Genomic DNA, 12131 nt, shown 5'->3' with positions numbered 1-12131 from the left:
GCAGCAGCAGCAGCAGCAGCAGCAGCAGCAGCAGCAGCAGCAGCAGCAGCAGCAGCAGCAGCAGCAGCAGCAGCAGCAGCAGCAGCAGCAGCAGCAGCAGCAGCAGCAGCAGCAGCAGCAGCAGCAGCAGCAGCAGCAGCAGCAGCAGCAGCAGCAGCAGCAGCAGCAGCAGCAGCAGCAGCAGCAGCAGCAGCAGCAGCAGCAGCAGCAGCAGCAGCAGCAGCAGCAGCAGCAGCAGCAGCAGCAGCAGCAGCAGCAGCAGCAGCAGCAGCAGCAGCAGCAGCAGCAGCAGCAGCAGCAGCAGCAGCAGCAGCAGCAGCAGCAGCAGCAGCAGCAGCAGCAGCAGCAGCAGCAGCAGCAGCAGCAGCAGCAGCAGCAGCAGCAGCAGCAGCAGCAGCAGCAGCAGCAGCAGCAGCAGCAGCAGCAGCAGCAGCAGCAGCAGCAGCAGCAGCAGCAGCAGCAGCAGCAGCAGCAGCAGCAGCAGCAGCAGCAGCAGCAGCAGCAGCAGCAGCAGCAGCCTCGCATTCGGGAGGTACCGGGTTCGATCCCTGGTGCCGCCGGTTGCCCACCGGTTTTTAAATGGGTACAAGCTTTCCCCCGGCCTGGTGCTCGGCTCTTCTGGGGTGAAATGCTTGGGAAAAGGGGTCACAGCCAAAAAAAAAAAGGGCCACATAATGGGCTGTTGCCGCGCAAGGCGGACTTATTGTTGTCCGATGGCGGAATGAATCACTGCCACATCGGCGCAACTATTTGGCAGACACCATCAAAAGGAGTGAGTAGTGACTCTCAGGACTCAGCTGAGGTTCAGGCTCTAAAAAAAACAGAATCAGTTGTTACAGGCGCAAGTTAAGGCACTGCAGGAACAAATCATTGCGATAGGCAAAATTTCACAACCAATGGAGACCGAAATGCCGGTAGCGGAGGCACCGCAGAAGGAACAGGAAAAAACCCCTAGGGACAGTCCTCCTGCAGCAAAAAAGAAAAGAGGTCCCGAGCCGGATCTCGAAACCCGCGTCCAAGGATTGGAAAAACGATTCGCTAAAAAAGAAGGCTAAAAAAGAAGACGACGACAAAATTTTCCAACAACAAGTTATGACCGCTTTAGAACGCCTGAACAGTGCTATGGCAGAGATGCGGGTCGAAATGGCTAGGAGAGACGAGAGAATTCAGTTGGTTTACCAAGAGATTCATAACATTAAAAATGGCTCTGCATCACCGTAGAAATACCATTTGGCAGTGGAACTGTAGGGGCTTCAGTCGCAAACGCGCGGTACTGGAAACTTTTTTGACGAACATTGACAAACCCGAAGTAATCGCATTGCTGGAGTGCAGTAAGCACGCTAAGCTAGCGAGTTACAAATCATACGCGGGACGAGATGACAACACGCGAGTGGTCACCCTTGTCAAAAGGAATATAACGGTGCTGCAGCATAATACCGGGACAACAAATGTTGACCATATACTAATCGAGATAATCCCACAAAAAAGAAAATTCAAAAGTCTATTCATCCTCAATGTATATAGCCCGCCTCGACAAAAACATCAATGCAACTTCAATGAGCTATTCGCCAAAGCGCGAGTGATCGCGAAAGGAGGACCCCTGTTGATAGTAGGGGACTTTAACGCGCATCACACGGCATGGGGGTATAGATACACGCAGGTAAAAGGACGCGAACTATGGAACAGCATTCAGCAGAATGGCTTATTGCTTCTGACGGATCCCCTGAAACCAACCCGCCAGGGTAACAGCGTTTCGATAGACACATCTCCGGACTTAACTCTAACCGGAGGCTGCATTTACGCCACGTGGTGCAACACAGGTGAAAACTTAGGCAGCGACCATAAAATTATAGAAATCGTAGTAGCTAACGGCCCACCGGTCGTCTGCACCAAAAAGGCAACGTTAGTGAACTGGGAGGCTTTCCGAAATGGCCGCACAGGTGACGAGGAAGGCATAAGTAACATTGACGATTGGAATAAAAAGGTCATTCAGTCGGTCAACGAAGCAACGGAGGAGGTGGAGGTTGACGAGGACATTGAAGGAGTAGACCGTCACATGGTCAGGCTCTGGCGTAAGAAGAAGGATCTAGAAACGAGACTCACACAGAAAAGAGGGAATAGGAACTTGCGCAGAGAATTGGCAGTGCTTAACAAAGAAATTGAAGAATATGCGCTTGTTTTAACGAGGCAAAACTGGGGCAGCATTTGTGAAAAACTGGACAGGAATATCGGGAACGCAAGTACGTAGCACTTACTTCGGCATCTTCTAGATCCCGACAAATCTAAACTGGAGGCCAGGCAGCAAATTCACAGGCTAATACATACCTTTGATGGGACCGCGGCTACTCTCATAGCCCAAGTCCGAGACCGGTATTTGAACTGTGCAGAGGGTATAGGCCAACAAATGCCTGATTATAAGGGCCAGGAAAACCCGGAGCTAGATAGCCCGATAACGGTTGCCGAAGTCCGGGCAGAAATAAATAGACTGAGAACAAAGACTGCTGCAGGTCCGGACAGAGTCAACAATCGAATGCTAAGAAACTTGGACGACGCGTCGATCCGACACCTCGCAGCATTCATGCAGGAGTGTTGGGAGGCCGGTCGGCTGCCGGCGACATGGAAGGCCGCAAACCTCGTATTCCTCCCGAAGCCGGGGAAGCGGCCGGGTTTCGAACACTTGCGTTTCGCTCACGTCATGCGTGGGGAAACTAATGGAGCATGTTGTTCAGGCCCGGCTGAACCGGTTTTTGGAAGACAACGATATCTATCCGAACACCATGATAGGATTTAGACCGCATTTGGCCGCATGCGATGTCATGCTGCAGCTAAAAGAACAGATCATACACAATTCAACAGTAGACACCAGGATGATCGTTGGTCTAGACGTGTCAAAAGCTTTTGACAACGTGAAGCACTCGGCTATTCTGCAGAATCTCAGTGCATTAGATGTTGGAGTTCGCACGTACAACTACATACGCGACTCCCTCAGCGATAGAACGGCAACTATCAGTATGGGGGGGACACACAGTAGAAGGTATTCGACTGGGAAATAAAGCCACACCACAGGGATCGGTGTTGTCCCCGACGCTGTTTAATATCGCCATGATTGGTCTCCCCACAAAACTAGACGAAATCCAAGGGCTACACCATACATTATATGCAGATGACCTGACTCTGTGGATGTGCAGGGGCAGTGACGGTGAAATTGAACAGACACTCCAGCGGGCAATCGAAGTTATAGAAAGATACTTAGAACCGATCGGGCTCAGATGTTCGGCCGAGAAATCGGAAGCGCTCGTTCTCACGTCAATGCGATCGCCCCATCGTCGGCGTATAAAGCAGGATAACCCGAAAATAACACTCAGGGTCAACGGTAACGTTATACCAACGGTGAAAACCATTAGAGTTCTGGGATTACGAATTCAGGCCAACGGCAGGAACTCGAAAACGATACAGAGGCTAGACGCTAGCACCAGTCAAACCTGTAGACTCCTGAAGCGGATCGCAAACAAACATGCGGGAATGAAAGAAGCTAACCTCCTTAGGCTAGTCCAGTCTTTTATAATCAGTAGGATAGTCTACGTGGCGCCGTATTTACGGCTTCACAAGGCAGAAAAGGAGAAACTTGACGTTCTCATTCGTAAAGGGATAAAAACGGCACTAGGTTTACCACTCAATACATCGACAAACAAGATTATGAGACTAGGGGTCTCCAATACCCTCGAAGAGCTCATTGAAGCTGCAAGGACTTCACAATACCAGAGACTGCTGCGCAGTTGTACTGGTCGGAGCATTTTGGAAAAACTGCGGTATGAGCCGCAAGCATGCTCCAGACGTACAGAAAAAGTACCTAGACAGGTTAAAGACAAATTAAAAATACCTCCGCTCCCCAAAAACATGCACCCCGTTTACCATGAGAGCCGGAGGAGTGATAGAGCAACAGCGCTGCAAGCCCGTTTTGAGGGAAGACAGGACGTCTTATATACAGATGCCGCACAATGCGCGAACGGTAGGGGACGTGTTTCAGTAGCAACTAGAGAAGACGGGAGCTCGGTAGTATGCTGCAGCACCAGAAATTCGACCACAACGGAGGCGGAAGAGGTGGCCATCGCGCTAGCTCTAACACAACAACAGGTCAAAATTATAGTTACAGACTCGAAATCAGCGATTAGAAACTTTGACGCGGGCCGCATTTCGGCCATAGCAGCAAGAGTGTTGGCCAGTGGTTCACCACCGGCAGAGCAGGTCGCGCTCATTTGGACAGCGGCGCACCAGGGGTTGAGGGGGAACGAGAAAGCGCGCGTACTGGCCCGAGGATTAGCTACATTCCGGGATCCCAGTGACGACTTATGCGCAACCCCGTACCCCTTGCGCGATGAGGAGCCCCTGCAGTTCGACGATGACCTTAACACCTACCAAGATATCCTAAATCATTACAAATTAGGCAGATCAGTACTACCAAAAGCGTGTAAGCAACTCACCAAAAGCGAGGAGGTTATGTGGCGTAAGCTACAGACTGGAGTATTCCCGAACCCCCAGCTTTACAGCAAGTGGCACCCGGAAATTTTTAGCCCCAGGTGCAAACGTTGCGATGGCATAGCGGACATGATCCATATGATATGGACGTGTCCTAGATTTGGAGAACCTGACCGAACAGATGAGTCCTGGGAGGCACTACTTCTCAAGCAGGACGAAAAAGGGCAACGAGAAGTCATCCGTCTTGCCCTGGCCGCTGCTAAGATCCAAGGGATCCAGGTCGACGGCTGAGGGGGAGGACATGGTTGGGACAGAGCTTCGCCTCGGATCCTCACCAACCTTTTGACGGGTGCAATAAATGTTATTTCTCTCTCTCTCTCTCTCCCGAGAACAAGGAGGATGTCAACCAGAAGGAGCCGAAGAGGAGGCAGGTACCCTTAGTGGAAGGCAGGTCCACTTTCAAGGCTATCAGACCTCTTAATACAGCTGATGCGCATGGATGCTCAGTACGCTAGGGTCACCACCCTCGAAAATGGAGCACTTATTTGTGCACATGGACGGGAGATTCGATGAGCTCACGCAGTTCATATGTCAAAAATTAGGAATTCAAAATGGCGCGCGTCAATAAACGCGAACAAATCAGAGTGTGGCATTGGGCAGGTGGTTCGGAAGGAAGAGGGGACACCTGCACCTCCACATCCAAAATGTCGAGGCGAAGCCAGATATAATAGCACTGCAGGAGAGAATAGGGGTTTAGTTTCACTAACCGACTATAAGGCACATCATCAGTTAGGCGTGGCGGAGAAGCGTGATTTGCTCACCGCAATCCTAGTTCATAGGAATATTACGGCGATCCAGCATGAGATACATGAAGCTAAGGCAGATTACACCTTAGTAGAAGTGGTACCCAAGAAAAAGGGGCAGCAAAACTTATACATCCTTAATGTATGCAGCTCTCCTAAAGACAGGAGCGCGGGCGCCCGGACATCCTCAGGCGTGTGGCAAAGCTTGTGGGTAGGGCGCTGCAGCTTGTCGTTGTTGGGGACTTTAACGCGCGACATCCAGCGTGGGGATATCTCAAAGGCGACCCGAAAGGCACGAAACAATGGGAAATCATTCAAGACCTAGGCCTAAACATCTTGAACGACACACATCAACCGACCCGTATAGGCAATAGCGTTAGGAAAGACACGAACCCTGACCTCACATTGACGAGGAACGTTTGGAGAGCTGAATGGCTGAATACGGGAGTACCATTGGGCAGCGACCATTATGTGGTCTCAGTTACTTTTGACACGGCGCAGCACAAGCGCAAAACGCCTCCGGCAAGAATAACCTATTGGGATAGATTCCGCAAAATGAGGAAAGCGCGGACAGGCGATGCAATCTTCGATTTGGATGCCTGGATAAGCGATCTTAAGCAAGACGCTGAGCGGGCCACCGGAGATGTGGACACCACCGAAGAACACCCCGCGTTAGACAAACGGCTCACGCACATGTGGGAGGCGCACGCGTCCCTTTTGGGCAAGTACAAGTCGGCCAAGCACAATAGGAAGCTCAGACTCCGCATTTCCAAATTGGAAAGGGAGATTTAAGATCACGCCAATGAACTTAACAGGCTACAGTGGGGGCAGATACGCGGCGGATTAGATGGGCAACTGGGAAATAAGAAATCGTGGCTTCTGTTGCGGCACCGACTAAGACAAGACCGCGGCTCGGACGCGCTTGAATCAGATATATAGTACATCAGTACGATGGGATGGGCGAAGAACTACTAGAGGACTTGAAGGGTAAATACCTCAACACGACACTAGATGGAAGGGCACCCCCTTGATATATTAGAGCGGAGAATGAGGCACTAAACGCGGATACCGTCACCACGGAAGTGATAGCTGCGATGGAGTAACTCCGGACGACCTCGGCGGCGGGGCCGGACGGAATAACTAACAAAAGCCTTAGAAATCTGGATGACGATTTGGTCCAGGCATTAAACGAATATATGAACAAGCTGGAAGGGGGGAAACCTTCCGCCGGCATGGAAACATGCAAGAGTCACTTTTATACCGAAACCCGACAAAAACATCGAAAACCTTCGACCTATTCTTACGTGGTGCCTGGGTAAGCTTATAGAGCACGTGTTTCTCACGCGTTTGCAGAACTACGTAGAAAACCATCGCCTGATCGAATTTAGGCCGCATCTGTCCACGCAGGACGCGATGCTTCAACTCTATAGAGAAATCATAGACTCGGGGAATGGTCACGGTACGCGGGCCATCCTGGGGTGGATTTGAAGAAAGCGTTCGATAACGGCTCCCACGGTCCAACCTCTCAGAACTAAACGTAGGGCGACACACCTAAGACTATATAAGAGATTTTTTGTCCAACAGGACTGCGGAGCTTACCATAGGGGAACTCACGTCGGAACGCATACCGCTGGAAAACAGGGGCACGCCGCAGGAGTCAGTGTTATCCCCATTTCTATTCAACGCTGCGCTGATCACGCTCCCTAAAAAGCTTGGCGTCATACACGGTATTAGACACACCCTATACGCTCATGACGTCACGATTTGGACGATCGTCAGGGATCAGACGGGCATATCGAGGAAGCCCTACAAGAGGCGGCGGACGTCGTAGCCCACGCCCGTTGGGCAGGACTGGAATGCTCCCCACAGAAGTCGGAACTGTTGGTCATCCGTAATAACGAAAGGGCTTGCAAAACAAAGCCGAACAAGATACAGCTAGAAATCCAGGGAAACGAAATATCGGAGGTAGAAACGACACGGGTGCTTGAGATGTTTATACAATCCAACAGGTGCAACAAGGTAACTCTGGAAAGGTTCTCGACCTCGATCCAACAGTCCATACGGCTAATTAAGCGCGTGGCGACTAGGCGACAAGGCATGGGAGAGCGCGACGCATGTCGGCTCGTTCAGGCTTTTGTCCTCAGTCGGCTCGTGTATGCCACCCCCTACCTGGAAAAGGCCGATAGTGAAAAATTGAATTGCCTGATAAGGCAGGCATACAAAGCGGCTCTCGGTCTCCCCAGAAACACGTTCACCGCGAGACTTTGTTCCATTCCACTGCGCATTTAGTTTCTCCCTGTATTGCTTTGTGATGCTGTTTCGATAAAATTCTACTTACGACAATTATCAGACGATATTCGGGCAGCAATATGATTACAACATCCAATAGAAAGAGTACGATTAATAAGCAAGAAAAGCGCAGAGTGCGTGGGTTGAAAGAAAATGCGCTCAAAGAAGGGGGCAACAATTAATAATGTCTCCCTGATGGGTGAATGGGCGGGGCAAATGGGGCGACTAGCTGAGAGCAATTAAGAGGCGACTGAACACCAAGCGGTGCGTGCGTCCTTCCTTTCCTGTTAATTGTCGCGTCGTGCTTTCCATTCTTCGAGATTACGATAAAATCTCTGGCGCACGATTTCTTCGCCACTGCTTTTCAGAGGAGCAATGACGAATAATGCAGCGATAAAAACATCTTTCCACTTATCCCACACTGCACGCATGCCAGACTGAGATCTTCCCCGCACGACCGAAGGACGCGAGAATGTATTGTGATTCACCTGCCTCCAGCTGTCCAAATCGTTGAACATTGTGTCCTGAAAAACTTTTAAATATTAAACTTTAAAGGTTGTCTTTCATTCTGAGGCATTTACGACACGTCCAAGAACCCCAGGTGCTCGAGGTCGCTCCGAAGTCCTCCATTACGGCGCCCTTCAAAGCCCCTGTCATTTTGGAATGTTAGACCAAGTATACCACCATAAACCGACATTGTTTCAGCACGTGATATTTTGTATTCTACTTTGAAGAGAACACGGGTAAAAATAAAAAGAAAGCTCTCACACTGCTCGCGATATTTTATTTGTGCGAATAGAATGAGGGGGAAGGCAGTCTCAAGATTACGCGATGCAGTCTTTATATTGACCTTTTTTATGCACTCATTCGAACACGCAGAGGTCTGAGTGCGAATACAGATGCTGGGGTCTAACTTTACAGAACTGGGGTGGTCTAGGGGTTATGCCCTTAGTACTGTACATTTGACCTTCTTTATAAGCAAGAGCCGTTATTGGCTTTGACACGAATGGACGCAACGCATTACAGCGCAGCATGCTTGATGGCGACTGTTGCAATCGATATGCACGCTACGAAACAATCTAGATTTTTTGCTGTTGTTGTTGTCTCCTGTTAACGCATTTCAAATTTCGCGCTGTGCCATATTGGGCTCAGTCTCCTAACCTTGCGTGCAATGTGGTTGAATTCCTGACATGAAATAGGAGAGAACGAGCTGTTTCGCTTTCTTCTCTTCTTCCCGTCCACTCCTGCATAACTTCGCGCAGGAGGGGTGAGCGACGCACCGGAGTCCATCTTCTCGCTTTCATCCGGGTTTCTTGCCCAGTGGGGTTCCGCTTGTTGTTGCGAACGGCAGCACAAACGCCGACCGGGCTCAGCATGCTGCAAAGTCGCCGGCAAGCGATTTCTGCGGGGGTCTCTTGCACGCTTGAGCGGAGAATGGTTTGTACAACGTACGACGCATCTGAAAGCAAGCAGGGAGGGGAACATAGTGGTGTAGGGAAAGACATGCCGCTCCCAGCAACAGCGAACTACCGCTGGGAACGGCTGCCAAAGGTACGCGGACGGAGCTTTGGCGGTCCTCAAAGAACAGCGAGAAAACGAACAAGGGGAGCAATGCTTTGGAGGAGCGGCCAGATAATGCCCACCTGTTAGCTGTTTGCTCACTCTTCAGCTCCCGCGGCTTTGTAGCGGGGAATCTGAGGGACAGGGAGCGGAGGGGTGGGAGGAAGAGGAGGGGGGAGTACTCGTGGCTTGTACACTGACTGCACCGTTGCTGCCGTGGGCTGTTCTGCGCAGCCACTTACACAGGATGCCGGGAAGTGGCCACTCAGTCGCAGTAACATGAATTTTCAATTTCCTGGCCCCCGCTGGAGGGCGCCCGCCAGCACTCCTCTTGATGTCGGCTCATGGCAGTAGCGCGTTGAAGTGCACGCCATCGTGCAAGATTTTCTTTCCTCCCCTCTAACCCGTAAAATAGAGGCTTGCTTTGCAAACTTGATTTTATTCCTTGCGATCTGTGACGAGAGCAACCCATGCTTGACTAGAGGTAATAAAAGCCGGGGCTGCCAGTGAGGAAGTGGGCTTTTTTAGATGGTTGTCGGAGACAACGGTTTGGGTGCAACATGCGAAGCCCATTGTCTCCAAGTTCTTTCTTTATGTTTTCTTTTTTTCTGTGTTAGCAGTATAATCGTCTTACGCCAAAAACGCTGTGGTTCATTCGTCCATCCGCCCCGCTGCTTGCCTGCTTATTCCTTCCTCCTCCTTCCGGAAAGTGTTGCACGAAAGCACATCTCGGAAGTCCCGGAGAGAGACGGGACGAACAGCCACGCGATGGCAGAGTGGGGCTACAGTAGTGAGGCATTTTATTCACCAATACTGGCGCAAATACTTATACCCAGGACCAAGCAACAAGCTGATTTATAGTATCGCTACATTCGGCAAAATTACAGGGCATTATGATGAGTAATTCGTACAAGCTGACTGTCCCGTTCTCTATAGCCAAGACCTCGAAGACCTCGAAGCTGTTCTTGGATGTCTGCACTACGTTATCTTTCTCAAATATTTGGTCCATTTGAGTAACTGGCAATAATTTCAAAATTGGTGCAATGCACCGATGACTTCCGCTTCCCTGAGGCCCTCCAGAGAGCAAAAACTGTGGGTGTGCATACCAATCACGCAGTCTTCCTTCTGTGAATGACTGTATACGCACAATTTGTTTCTCCACACTTTTTGAGGCGGTTAAAAGTTGGGTGTCGCAGATTACCAGTGTCATTGCTTCTTAAGTCTGCTAAAGAGTGATCCGCGGTTCTGGCGCCGATTTAAAGGCAAGTTTAATTGATAAAACTTGCTCTAAAGAAGGCAATACAATAATTTGCACATTTGAAGCGCAAGTCCATTTCAGGATGCTTCAATGTTAAGCGCAGAGTGTTTTTGTTTTAGTTTTTTCGAGCAACAACACCGTTGCCTACGTTGATCTCGCCAGCTGTGCAGGTTAGGAAGTGTCACTTCTAACATCGTGCGGTGAAGTCACAAAGTTTTCAAGTTGTTTAGAATGGCCAATATGTGACATATAGCACGCGGGTTTAATACACACGAAAATTCTGGTGCCAGCTTATGGCTCGCAGGAATTATTGCACAGATGATTATTGGTGCCGGCGCTTTTGCAACGCCCGACTTTTGCGACGAGTGTTTTCCACATGTGGAAGATGAAGTTGTGACCTTTCCGGGCGCCCTGTGCCCGAGAAGTTGCATTTTCCAAAACACACACACACACACACACACACACACACACACACACACACACACACACACACACACACACACACACACACACACACACACACACACACACACACACACACACACACACACACACACACACACACACACACACACACACACACACACACACACACACACACACACACACACACACACACACACACACACACACACACACACACACACACACACACACACACACACACACACACACACACACACACACACACACACACACACACACACACACACACACACACACACACACACACACACACACACACACACACACACACACACACACACACACACACACACACACACACACACACACACACACACACACACACACACACACACACACACACACACACACACACACACACACACACACACACACACACACACACACACACACACACACACACACACACACACACACACACACACACACACACACACACACACACACACACACACACACACACACACACACACACACACACACACACACACACACACACACACACACACACACACACACACACACACACACACACACACACACACACACACACACACACACACACACACACACACACACACACACACACACACACACACACACGCACACACACACACACACACACGCACACACACACACACACACACACACACACACACACACACACACACACACACACACACACACACACACACACACACACACACACACACACACACACACACACACACACACACACACACACACACACACACACACACACACACACACACACACACACACACACACACACACACACACACACACACACACACACACACACACACACACACACACACACACACACACACACACACACACACACACACACACACACACACACACACACACACACACACACACACACACACACACACACACACACACACACACACACACACACACACACACACACACACACACACACACACACACACACACACACACACACACACACACACACACACACACACACACACACACACACACACACACACACACACACACACACACACACACACACACACACACACACACACACACACACACACACACACACACACACACACACACACACACACACACACACACACACACACACACACACACACACACACACACACACACACACACACACACACACACACACACACACACACACACACACACACACACACACACACACACACACACACACACACACACACACACACACACAC

This window comes from Amblyomma maculatum, chromosome 2 (genome assembly GCF_055883805.1).
Source record: "Amblyomma maculatum isolate TAMU_Amacu chromosome 2, ASM5588380v1, whole genome shotgun sequence".
Lineage (NCBI taxonomy): Eukaryota > Metazoa > Arthropoda > Arachnida > Ixodida > Ixodidae > Amblyomma > Amblyomma maculatum.
The sequence above is the reverse complement of the archived record's forward strand: the minus strand, read 5'-3'. Positions refer to the sequence as shown.